The sequence below is a fragment of the Protopterus annectens genome, chromosome 5.part0 (genome assembly GCF_019279795.1).
Source record: "Protopterus annectens isolate FY-2018-M chromosome 5.part0, PAN1.0, whole genome shotgun sequence".
Classification (NCBI taxonomy): Eukaryota; Metazoa; Chordata; order Ceratodontiformes; family Protopteridae; genus Protopterus; species Protopterus annectens.
Window position 1 is genome coordinate 117,078,936 of NC_056735.1, and position 13,246 is coordinate 117,092,181.

A 13,246-nucleotide genomic window follows, 5' to 3' on the forward strand; every position below is an offset into this window, starting at 1 on the left:
TTTTATGACACTGTGAAAAGAAGGTAAAACCTTTACTATTTGTGTGAGGGACGGTAATGAGGTGTGGGTCGCTAAGTCTAAAATCATTTTTGATTTCGAAAAGGGCAGTAGTGGCCTGTGAGTTGAATTTAGCTTTTTTGTTTGTTCTATCTATATTTGGGTCTTGAATAGAGTTCCAGTCCCCCCCTAGGATGTAGTAGTATTCTGGGAAGGAGTTTATTAAGTTATAGATGCCCATAATAAATTTGTGTTGTGAGGAGCAAGGGGCATATACATTTACTATCAAGATTGGTTTGTCTACTTTGTCAATTTTGGTTATAAAATAACACCATCTGCCTTCTGGGTCTGAATCTTGTCTTAAAAAATTGTATTGGAATGAATTTTTAATAATGATGGCAACTCCTGCTTTATTGGTGTTATTACTAGCTGCTATAATGGATTTGATCCATTTTTTATTTGCCGTGTGAACCCACTGCTTCTTTAGTAGGTGTGTTTCTTGTATCATTATAAAGTCTAGATTGGATTTATAGACAAGATGCATGAAAAGTTTTTTCTTATTATCTGTTTGTAAACCTTTAACATTCCATGAGGCTAACTTCAACATCTTTTCTTTAGAACTTGAATACCAAATTGGAAGCTATGTACTGTACTGTTAAATAACCGTATCACTGCAGGACCCCGAACACATACATACATTATTAGATATAGATGAGAAACTCTTCCAGCTTTATCCCAGTGCCTAACCACTACCTCTGTCCCCCTGGAAGAGATTGGGATACCAGTTCTTATTAGAAGCACAATTGTTAGATAGAGACTATAGAAATTCTTTTTAGGGTTTAACCATGGGGTATCCCTATTCATCCAGTATCCCAGTTTGTTAAACCAATACCAGCAGAGCATAGAAACTTATTCTATCCCTAGTACCGTAGCTTGAAACATCATGCAGAGCACACATTGAAAGTAAAGTGAGAAAATTGCTAAGTTAACTATACATTTACATTCATGTAGAAAACATTATATCCTGTATTTTGATGAGCCCTTAATTTATCTAGAACTCCTTTCTCGGACTCTGTATTCATACAGGGTTTGAACAATGCTAAAGTATTTTGAAACAAGATATTTTCATCAAAACTGCACAAATAACATTTTTTTTCTTTTTTTCCTTTCCTTCCCCTTCTTTTTTATGGCTTGTACTATAGATAAAACTGAGTGTCCATCTGGTTGTGACCATAATCCACAAGTTGCTCTCTTAATGTCTATGTAAAAAAAAAAGAAAAAAAAAAACACCTCTGTTTTTTAAGCTGAATAAACAGAGACTAATATGCAACCAGACATAAGATCCACCTATATTATGCATTTCCACTGTTTGCCCTTTAAACAGTACAACGTTAAATGTATTAAGCCCTTAGATTTCTTCAGCATCCTATCCTATTTTACAGTCACCATGTAGTTTTTAAAGTACCTTTGTATAGTGAGATATCCAGTATTTTGTCCATATTAGTGTGTGCCTGCTTCCTCCACGAAGTTTTGCTGTATCCTCTGGTTGCTTGAGTTGTTTTTACTCTTCACTTTCATTTTTATTCTCCTTCGGTGCAGGACTGTGTAGAGTTGGGCTCTGTAGCTTTAAGGAAGCATTGCACCTTGGGAATTCAGCCTTCACACAAGGTTAGTGTTGACAACCTAGCCTGTTGGGAGCTGGAGCTTCTATTTTAGACCGACGATTATGTGAAGATCATACCCAGGAACCAGCACTTGATTTTGGATGCAAAAAGCAGGGCCCCTCGGTCGGAAATCATCAGAGGAAAAAGAAGCTTAGCAGAAGCGCGTTATACAAAGCAGGTAATCTAGATTATGTGGAAGGATCTTCTTTTCTTTTTACTTGTGGCAGTGAGAGCATAACTAGCATTTATTGGGTTTTAAAACACGTTTTTTCCTGGGTTTGTTTTAAATACTTTAAGAAACGTCGTAGCTGCTTCTTCCTTGTTGTTGCATGAGTATCTGTGGTCTTGCATTGTAAAGGTAAGTGTGTTGGGGAACTTCATTTGGAATCTGATTTGTTTTGTTATGAGGAAAGAACAGTAAGGGGCAAGCTTTTGTCTCTAGTTTAATTTGATATGGTAGATCTTGAGCAATGGTAATGCTCATGCCATTCCAAACCACAGATTTTTTTGTTTTGGCAGCAAGTAATATTTTGTTAACATGAAGAAAGCTAAGGATCTTGGCATATACAATTCTTGGTCCAGTTACAACTGGTGATGGTCTAAGAGCCCTATGTGCTCTCTCAATAGTGATTTGGTTAGCTTCTAAATCATTTCCTAGGAATAGGGCAAAGATTTCTGACAGTGTGTTCAGCAGCTTATTTTGATCTACATTTTATTGTATTTTATTTTATATGTGTTGACCGGGCTAGTCTAACTGGATACATGTCCATTTTCTGTACAGGCCTGCGGAGATAAGCTCCAAGGAAACAAACAAAATCACATATACAAAAATTAATGTATACAATGAACATTGCAAGTGCAGTGCAGAGAATAATCAAAGACGTAATTCGTTCATAACAGAGTACAAAATATACAGATACAATTAGTGCAATACAAAATGTAGTTGCAATACATCATAAAGAAAAACATGGCAGCTGAATTATACAATATATTAGTATACACGTAGTCATAAAGAAAAAAGTAGGAGCTGAAATTATACAATATATTAGTAAAAGTAGCCTCCTTAATGAGATTCTGAAGATGTAAGTAATAGTATAGAAGGACAAGGTAAGTTGTTATTAAGAAAAGGAACTCGATTACTGAGAAGAGGAGGGTAGGTTGAACCAAGGAAGAAGAGCTAGTTGATCAGCCAGGTTTAGTACAGGGGCACAACCAGTGTGTTCTGAGGAAAAGTTTCAATTTGGTTTTAAAGAGTGATATAGAGGGAAGAGAGAAAAGTTTGTTAGGAAGAAGGTTCCAGGATTTTCCAACAGTATTAGAGAAAAGAGAGTTCCCAGCCCTGTTGTTTGATTTACAAATATTTACAAGAATTTTATGTGATGATTGTAAGGTCTTTAGATTTTTGTAGGGGGTAATGAGGGTAGATAGTATAGGGGTATTGGTAGGTTGGTAAAGGGTTTTATGGGCAATGGCCAGTTGGTGGAATTTAAGCTGATCTTGTAATTCAAGCCATCCTAGCTGCTTTAGATTAAAACAGTAGTGGGTTCTGAAAGGGTTACCTGTAGCAAATCTGGCTATGTTATTGTAGGAGTTTTGCATTTTGTTAAGGTTGTTTTTAGAGAGATTAGTATATATGGGTGAGGCATAGAGGAGAATAGAAATTAGATGGGTGTGAGCAATAGTTATTCTAGCTGCAGGAGAGAGGAAGGGTTTGATCCTGTAGAGAGAGCCCGGTTTTCTATTAACAGATTTTAGAGTATTGTTAATATTGGTGTCAAAGTTAAGGTTGTTATCTATGGTGATACCTAGTAGTTTGGTAGTTGGAGCTGGAGATATGAGAGTACCATTATTGGATGTTACTGTGAAGTCTATTGGGGGGACTTAGGAGTAAAAAGGAGGAGCTTAGTTTTTGGGGGGTTCAGAAGGAGACAGCGCTGTGTAAACCATTGTTCAACTGTGTTAAACACATTTTGGCTAAGGGAGTGAAGTTCAGATATAGATGTGGCTGAGCATATAAGTGTGAAATCATCTGCATATTGTATGCATGTAGCTTGGGGATTGTTAGGTAAAGGTTGTTGATAAATATAGAAAACATGAGAGGTCCTAATATGGACCCTTGAGGAACACCAATGTTAACAAGCAGATGGGTAGATAGAATGTTATGCCAAAGTACAGCCTGTTGTCTGTTATCTATGTAGGACTGGAACCATTTTATAGCTAGTGCATCTAGTGACAAGGATTTGAGGATATTTATAAGTATCTGGTGATTTACCATATCGAATTCCTTAGACAGATCTATAAACAGTGCAGAGGAAAGCATATTGAGGTTACGGTTTTTGTTAATACAGTCAGTAAAGGAAAGGAGGGCAGTAGTAGTGCTGTGGGAAGGTCTGAAACCATGTTGAGAGTTTGAAAGTAAGTTATTTTGGATTAGGTGGTCTAGCAATTGTCTGTGGATGCATTTTTCCATAATCTTTGCTAAGGGAGAAAGTAGGGCTATGGACGGTAATTGGAGAGTTCAGTAGAGTTCCCACCCTTGTGAAGGGGGATAATATGGGATACTTTCCAGATTTTAATGATGTGTCTTTCACTGATGGTTCTATTGATGATAATAGAAATGGGATAGGTGATGGATTTGGCTGTCTTTTGTAGATATTCAGTGGGTAGTTGGTCCACTGAAGGAGTGCACGGTTTCAGTTTTTGGATAAGGGTAAGAATATATGTAGTTGGGACTGGTTGGAAAAGAAATGGAGGGGATGGGTTAGAGTTAGAGTTGGATATAGTTAAGTTCTGAGTAGATAACTGACTGGCAAAAGTTTGAATGGCCTCAATCAAAAAAGGTATTAAAGGCATTAGCAGTCTGCTTGGGGTTCTCCTGGTCTGTGCCTTGTGGGTTTGATGTGATGGATTCACCTGGGTGTAATAATTGATTAATACTCGCCCAGAACTTTTGTGGTTTATTATGGTGAGTCTGCTGGAATTGTAGGTAGTAGTTTCTTTTGTTAGACAGTATAGCTTTTTTTAGTTTCATTTCTCAGCTGTCTGAAGTTTTGTTGGTCTACTGGGTTTTTAGTTAAATGAGATTTATTCCAGTATTTATTTCTGAGATGGATTTTTTGCCTGGTCTCGTTTGAAAACCATGGGGCAGATTTAGTTCTCATTCTAATAGAGCGGGTTGGTGCATGATGGTCTGGTATGGCTAGGAAGTTAAAATTAAAGTAATTAACAGCTTCCTCCAGTGTGAGGTATTTTAAGGGAGACCAACTACATGCTCTTACTTCTCTCTGGAAGAGATAGGGGTTGAAGTTTTTCTTGGTTCTAATTGTCCTAGATATGGTTGGATTAGGTAGCTTGGATTTAAGCCTGATGATGTAGGTTAGTGAGTGGTCACTTACATCATCAGGGAGGATTCCAGCTTCATATGTCTGGGGATGATTATGTATGACAATCCAATCTAAGGTACTTTCTTTCTTATTAGGCTTGTTTATCCTGGTAGGGGAGATAATGGTTTGAGAAAAAAACAAAAAGGTTAATATGGCTGGTAGGGTGGCTACTGCTACAACTCCTCCAATCAATGTTAAAATCACGTAGGATTATGGTTTCTTGGGGTAAATTTTGGGATAACCAACAAAGGATATTTTCTATGGTGGCAATGTTATTACCAGGAGGAAGATAGATAAAGATAATATAGAGGGATTTGAATGTGTTAAGTTGAAGCTTGGTAATAAGCATTTCAGCGTTGGAGTCTTGAGGTGGTTTATAGTCGTAAGCAGTAATCTGTAACCCAGATTTAAATAGGATAGCTACACCACCACCCTTTTTGGTTGCACGGTCAAGTCACAAAATATTATAACTGGGTGGGATGACTTCATTGTCTTTAGTTACAGGTCTTAACCAAGTTTCTGTTAAACAAAGAATGTCAAAGGAGTAGACTTCCAAGAGAGCATAGAGTTGTGCAACTTTGTTATTAATGCTACGTATGTTAAGGTGAACTAATAAGAGTGAGTTAGGTGGTTTGATAAGGAAATGGATAGTAGTGGGGTTGGAGTTGAGGAGTTGAGTGGTAGTAGCAGTTGTTGGGCCTGGGTTTGGGTGAATGTCTCCATCTTTTAAAGAGAAGAGTAGTGTTTGAAGTCTAGGATTTGGGAATTTACTATATAGAGGTAGAGATTTTCTGGGATTGGGTGAGTCATGTCTAATGTGGCTATCTTATGGTATTTTGCTAGTAGATAGCTGGGTGTAGATGTTAACATGGTTAGTGAAAATAGGTAGAGAAGGAGAGGTAGATAGCTTATTGAGGTAGAGAAGGTATGGCTATAATGGGTGTTCATATGAGGTTAGCAGGTAAGCTAAAGTTAGAGGTGGTAGAAGTGTAAGTATGAGTAACCTCTGTAAGAGGGCTGGGGTGGGTAGCTTATACATCTGGAAGGGTAAGTTGTTAGGTTGCTGTTATAGGCTCGGAGGTATACTAGGTGTGGAAAAGAATAGGTGGAGGGTGTGGTGGGAGAGATAGGGAGTGGTAAGTGAAAGGAGGGAATTGGAGTTAAGTGGCCAGTGGTGAAAGGTTTGTGATTGGTGGAAGAGGGAAGGGGTGTGGTTAGATTGTATAAGAGTAGGACCCCTGGGGGTGTGTGGGAATTGGGGGTAGGGTAGGGGAGCAGTGTGAGCCCGCAGGGCGAACAAAGCAGGTAGAGACAAGTGAAGGAGATGATACAGAAGAAACTATCAGCAATGCTAGTAACTGAAGGAAAGTTATGCAAGTCAGGAGTGGGAAATATCAGAGATAAAACAGAAGTCTATGAGAAAAAAACAGGTGGGTGTAGACAGTTGAAGTAAAGGGTAAGTGAGAAAATATGAGCAGGTCTAGGACTTAAGAGATGTAGTGTAATTACAGAAGAAATACTGAGGGATAAGCAGGAGATGAAGGATGGGATAAGGGCGCCACCTCGTGGGCAGATCTGGTATTGCAGGTAAGTATGTAAGGGAGCTAGCTGGCTAAGAACTAGGGAAGGAGTGATAGCTAGTAAAGGAGGTTATTATAAGGTAGAAGAGGTTTGTTGGATACAGGGTAGACAGGGGGATAAAGGCTGTTGGCTGTTCAGGCTCGTAGTGTACTTTAGAACCTCTGAAGCAATAGTAGATGGTAGTCAGCTTTATAAGCAGGACTTAGACAACCACATACTTTCTTGCTTCCTTGAGACAGGGTGCATGGAAAATAAGGCTGTTAGATGAGACCGCAGGTATTTCGATAAGGTACTTTGTCACCAGGTAGGTAGGGTCTTAGAGACTATATCAGGAACAGTGCAGTGGGGAGTAGGGTACTTTAGGGAGAGAGAGAGACAAATGTGGAGGAGAGAAAAAAGAGTTCGCACATAGCATGTCGTTATGACAATTAAACAAACAAAAAAGCTTTACATGAAGACACAATTAATAAAGTAGCTTATATTCATGCCCTTATTTTTGAAAGAAGCTATTGGAATCACTTTTAAGCTAGTAGTACTCTGACATTATAGTGTAGTCTAAACTATCATTTAGAGGAACTCTGAATCAGGTTTACTGAAATTGGGAGTAAGCAAAAACAAAAACATAAGCTTCTAATATCTAAATATAAACTATACCAGCAAAAATAAAAAATAACTGGAAAGCTACCTTACAGAGAAATTACTGTACTACTCTATGCAGGAACATTGAGTTTACACTGTGGAATACAACAGTGAAAAAAAGAAACATAATACTACCACTTACTAGAGATGCTACACCTGGAGGGCTTTCAGCTGCAATTAGAGCAAATATGGCATTCAGGGTTTTTAAAACCTTTGGTGTGTTGTACATGAGCAATCACTTGGGGGGTGGGGAAAGGGAGGGAAACCTTCAATAGGAATTTAAAGTAGCAGGGGAGAATCCAAGGGACTCTGCTAAACCTAGCTAATTATCAAGCACAGCCAAGGAAATAAGGTAAACATACAGGCACCCTTGTTCAAGGACTGGAATGTTTCTCCAAGAAAAACTATGTGTAGGAGTACACCACAGGTGGAAGTTGTATGCTGCTTACTAGTCTGCAATGGCAGATTTTATTCTCTTTTATATTTGTATTCCCCTTTGCTCATTGTTTGCTGCACACAATGTAGCTAAAGACAAAAGCAGCTGGAGACTTTGCACCTCTTTTTGGTGTTTAGTGAAGAACAAGTATTGAGGAGGAGGGACTGAAGGCTATGACTACTGAGAGGGGATAAATACCTTCACATATAACAAATTATCAACAGTGAAATGGAATGAAAGGGGTGGGGATGGGCTAAGAGGAAGAAGGTTTTCAGCTATTGCCTCTGGGGTATGCACTCTATCTGACTGTAACAGATTTTAACAAGGCATAACAGTAGTTACAAAAGCTGGCACCTACATTACACAAGCGGCAACAACTATGTTCCTGGAGTTAAACCAGAGGCTGCAGTCTATTTTTGGATTATTGCTGGTTAGAGTTTTCTTTGCTTTTAGCTGGAGTGAGAGGATTCCTTGCTCACACAAGTTGGGGGGGGGGGGACCCAAAGCGATTAGGTCCTCAGTGGCTCTAAAAGTTGCAAAGAAGAGAAAAAGAAAGAATGTATAACTAAAAGCAATAAAATAAGGACATCAAAATAAGCGCAACTGTCATAAATATTGTACAGAAAGCAAAGCAACTGAACACAGCCTATTAGAAGTCATCAAGAGAAATACATTCAGACTCTGCAGTCTTATTCAGCAGCAGTCAGTATAACTAGTTAGAATATCCTATTACCAGACAATATTGCAACAATGTAGCAGTTTCACCAGTTTACCATAAATATCATTCTATACTTTACAATATATGTTTAACTTGCAGAAACAGATTATTCAGTAGCAGCAGTCAGTTTAACTAGGTGGAATATACTATTACCAGACAATATTTCAACAATGTGGCAGTTTCACAGGTTTACCATAAATATCATTCAGCACTTTACAAAGTATGTTTTACTAACAGAAACAAGAGTATTCAGTAGCAGCAGTCAGTTTAACTAGGTGGAATATACTATTACCAGACAATATTGTAACAATGTAGCAGTTTCAACAGGTTACCATACATATCATTCAGCACTTAAATAAGAAAGAGTATTTCTACCTTAGCACTATCATTTAGAGGAACTCTGAATCAGGTTTACTGAAATTGGGAGCAAGCAAAAACCAAAACATAAGCTTCTAATATCCAAATATAAACTATAACAGCAAAAATAAAAAAATAACTGGAAAGCTACCTTAGAGAGAAATTACTGTACTACACTATGCAGGGACAGTGAGTTTACAGTGTGGAATACAACACTGAAAAAATAAAAAATATACTATCACTTACTAGAGATGCTACACCTGGAGGGCTTTCAGCTGCAATTAGAGCAAATATGGCATCCAGGATTTTTAAAACCTTTGGTGTGTTGTACCTGAGCAATCACTTGGGGGGTGGGGGGTGGGGGAAGGGAGGGAAACCTTGAATTGGAATTTAAAGTAACAGGGGAGAATCCAATGCACTCTGCTAACCTAGCTAATTATCAAAGGACAGCCAAGGAAATAAGGTAAACATACAGGCACCCTTGTTCAAGGACTGGAAGGTTTCTCTAAGAAAAGGTCTGTGTAGGAATACACCACAGGTTGAAGTTGTTTGCTGCTTATTAGCCTACAATGGCAGATTTTACCCAAATCTGAAGTGATACTGACACTACAAAATCATGAAGGTATTGTTGACATTGTGTATATCCCTTCCATTAACCCTATTCTGAAATGATAGTGACACTACAACATTGTGAAGGTATTGTTGACGTTGTGTACATCCCTTCCATTTACCAAAATCTGAAGTGATACTGACACTACAAAATCATGAAGGTATTGTTGAAATTGTGTACATCCCTTCCATTTACCCTAATCTGAAGTGATACTGACACTACAAAATCATGAAGGTATTGTTGACATTGTGTACATCCTTTCCATTTACCCTAATCTGAAGTGATACTGACACTACAAAATCATGAAGGTATTGTTGAAATTGTGTACATCCCTTCCACTTACCTTAATCTGAAGCGATACTGACACTACAAAATCAGGAAGGTATTGTTGACATTGTGTACATCCCTTACATTTACCTTAATCTGAAGCGATACTGACACTACCAAATCCAGAAGGTATTTTTGACATTGTGTGCATCCTTTACATTTACCCTAATCTGAAGCGATACTGACAGTACAAAATCATGAAGGTATTTTTGAAATTGTGTACAACCCTTCCATTTACCCTAATCTGAAGCTATACTGACAATACAAAATCATGAAGGAATTCCTGAAATTGGGTATATCCCTTCCATTTACCCTAATCTGAATAGACACTGACACTACAAAATCATGAAGGTATTGTTGACATTGTGAACATCTCTTCAATTTATCATGTTCTGAAGCGATACTGACACTACAAAATCATGACGGTATTATTGACATTGTGTGCATCCCTTCCATTTATCCTAATCTGACATGATACTAACACTACAAAATCATGGAGGTATTATTGACATGTACATCCCTTACATTTACCTTAATCTGAAGCGATACTGACACTACCAAATCCAGAAGGTATTTTTGACATTGTGTGCATCCTTTACATTTACCCTAATCTGAAGCGATACTGACAGTACAAAATAATGAAGGTATTTTTGAAATTGTGTACATCCCTTCCATTTACCCTAATCTGAAGCGATACTGACACTACAAAATCATGAAGGTACTGTTGACATTGTATATATCCCTTCCATTTACCCTAATGTAAAATGATATTGACACTACAAAATCATGAAGGTATTGTTGACATTGTGTACATCCCTTACATTTACCCTACACTGAAGGGAAATTGATACTACAAAATAATGAAGGTAATGTTGACATTGTGTACATCCTTTTAAATTTAACCTAATCTGAATAGATACTGACACTACAAAATCATGACTGTATTGTTGATATTGTGTGCCTCCATTCCATTTACCCTAATCTGATGCGATACTGACACTACAAAATCATGAAGGTAATATTGACATTGTGAATATCCTTTCAATTTACCCTAATCTGAAGCGATACTGACACTACAAAATCACAAAGGTAATGTGGACATTTTGTACATCCCTTCCATTTTCCCTAATCTAAACCGATACTGACACTACAAAATCATGAAGCTATTGTTGACATTTTGTACATCCCTTCCATTTACCCTAATCGGAAGTGATAGTGACACTGCAAAATCATGAAGGTATTGTTGACATTGTATACATCCCTTCTATTTATCCAAATCTGAAGTGATATTGACACTACAAAATCATGAATTTATTGCTGACGTTGTGTACCTCCCTTCCATTTACCCTATTCTAAAGCGATACTGACACTAGTGAATCGTGACAGTATTGTTGACATTGTGTACATCCCTTCCATTTATCTTAATCTGAAGCAATACTGACATGACAAAATCATGAAGGTGTTGTTACATTGTGTATATCTCTTCCATTTACCCTACACTGATGTGAAACTGACACTACAAAATCATGAAGGCATTGTTGACATTGTGTACATCTCTTCCATTTACCCAATTCTGAAATGATACTGACACTACAAAATCATGAAGATATTGTTGACATTGTGTATATCCGTTCCATTTACCCTATTATGAACAGATACTGACTACAAAATCATGAAGGTATTGTTGACATTGTGTGCATCCGTTCCATTTACAATAATCTGAAGTGATACTGACTGTATAAAATCATTAAGGTATTCTTGACATTGTATACATCCCTTCCATTTACCCTAAACTGAAGGGATACTGACACTACAAAATAGTAAAGGTTGTTGACATTGTGACACTACAAAATCGTGAAGGTATTTTTGACATTGTTTACATCCCTGCCATTAACCCTAACCTTCCATTTACCGTATTCTGAAGGAATACTGACACTAAAAATTGTGTCTATATTGCTGACATTGTTGTACATCCCTTCCATTTAACCTATTTTAAAGTGATACTGACACTACAAAACCATGAAGATATTGCTGACATTGTTTTCAACCCTTGCATTTACTTTATTCTAAAGTGATACTGACACTACAAAATAATGATGGTACTGTTGACAATGTGTGCATCCCTTCCATTTACCTAATCTGAAGTGATACTGACACTACAAAATCATGAAGGTATTGTTGACATAGTGTATATTCCTTCCATCTACCCTATTCTGAAGTGATACTGACACTACAAAATCACAAAGGTATTGTTGAAATTGTGTACATCCCTTCCATTTACCCTAATCTGAAGTGATACTGACACTACAAAATCATGAAGGTATTGTTGACATTGTGTACATCCCTTCTGTTTACAAACTCTGAAGTGATACTGACACCAAAAAATCCTGAAGGTATTTTTGATATTGTGTGCATCCCTTCGATTTACCCTAATCTGAAGCGATACTGACATTACAAAATCATGAAAGTATTGCTGACATTGTGAACATCCCTTCCATTTATCTATTCTGAAGGGAAACTGACACTACCAAATCATGAAGGTATTGTTGGCATTGTGTACATCCCTTCCAATTACCTTAATCTGAAGAGATGCTGACACTACAAAATCATGAAGGTATTGTTGACATTGTGTAATTCCCTTCCATTTACCCTAATCTGAAGTGATGCTGACACTACAAAATCATGAAGGTATTGATGACATTGTGTGCATCCCTTCCATTTACCTAATCTGAAGATATACTGACACTACAAAATCATAAGGATATTGTTGACATTGTGTACATCCCTTCCATTTACCCTAATCTGAAGTGATACTGACACCACAAAATCATGAAGGTATTGCTGACATTGTGTACATCCCTTCAATTTACCCTAAACTGAAGCGATACTGACACTACAAAATCGTGAAGGTATTGTTGACATTGTTTACATCCCTGACATTAACCCTAATCTGAAGTGATACTGACACTACAAAATCTTGAAAGTATTGTTGACATTGTGTACATCCCTTCCATTTACCCTATTTTGAAGTGATACTGACAGTAAAATATCATGAAGGTATTGTTGACATTGTGTGCATCCCTTCCATTTACCATAATCTGAATCAATACTGACACTACAATGTCATGACCGTCTTGTGGACATTGTTTGCATCCCTTCCATTTACTGTATTCTGAAGCGATACTGACACTACAAAATTGTGACTGTATTGCTGACATTGTTGTACATCCCTTCCATTTAACCTGTTTTAAAGTTATACTGGCACTACAAAATAATGAAGGTATTACTGACATTGTGTACATCCCTTCCATTTACCCTAATCTGAAGCGATACTGACACTACAAAATCATGAAGGTATTGTTGACATTGTGTACATCCCTTCCATTTACACTAATCTGAAGCGATACTGACACTACAAAATCATGAAGGTATTGCTGGCATTGTATACATCCCTTACATTTACTCTAATTGGAATATATACTGACACTAAAAAATCATGAGGGTAATGTTGACATTGTGTACATCCTTTCCATG

At 37.4% G+C, this 13,246-nt stretch overlaps 1 long non-coding RNA gene across 1 annotated transcript; it reads left to right on the top strand.

Annotated features, from left to right (window-relative positions):
• The first annotated feature begins 1,320 nt into the window (after positions 1–1,320).
• LOC122802015 lies at positions 1,321–8,609 on the top strand. The gene is made up of 3 exons (XR_006364842.1): positions 1,321–1,839; positions 3,474–3,477; positions 8,598–8,609. It is a non-coding gene; the product is annotated as an uncharacterized LOC122802015 (long non-coding RNA).
• The last annotated feature ends 4,637 nt before the right edge of the window (positions 8,610–13,246 follow it).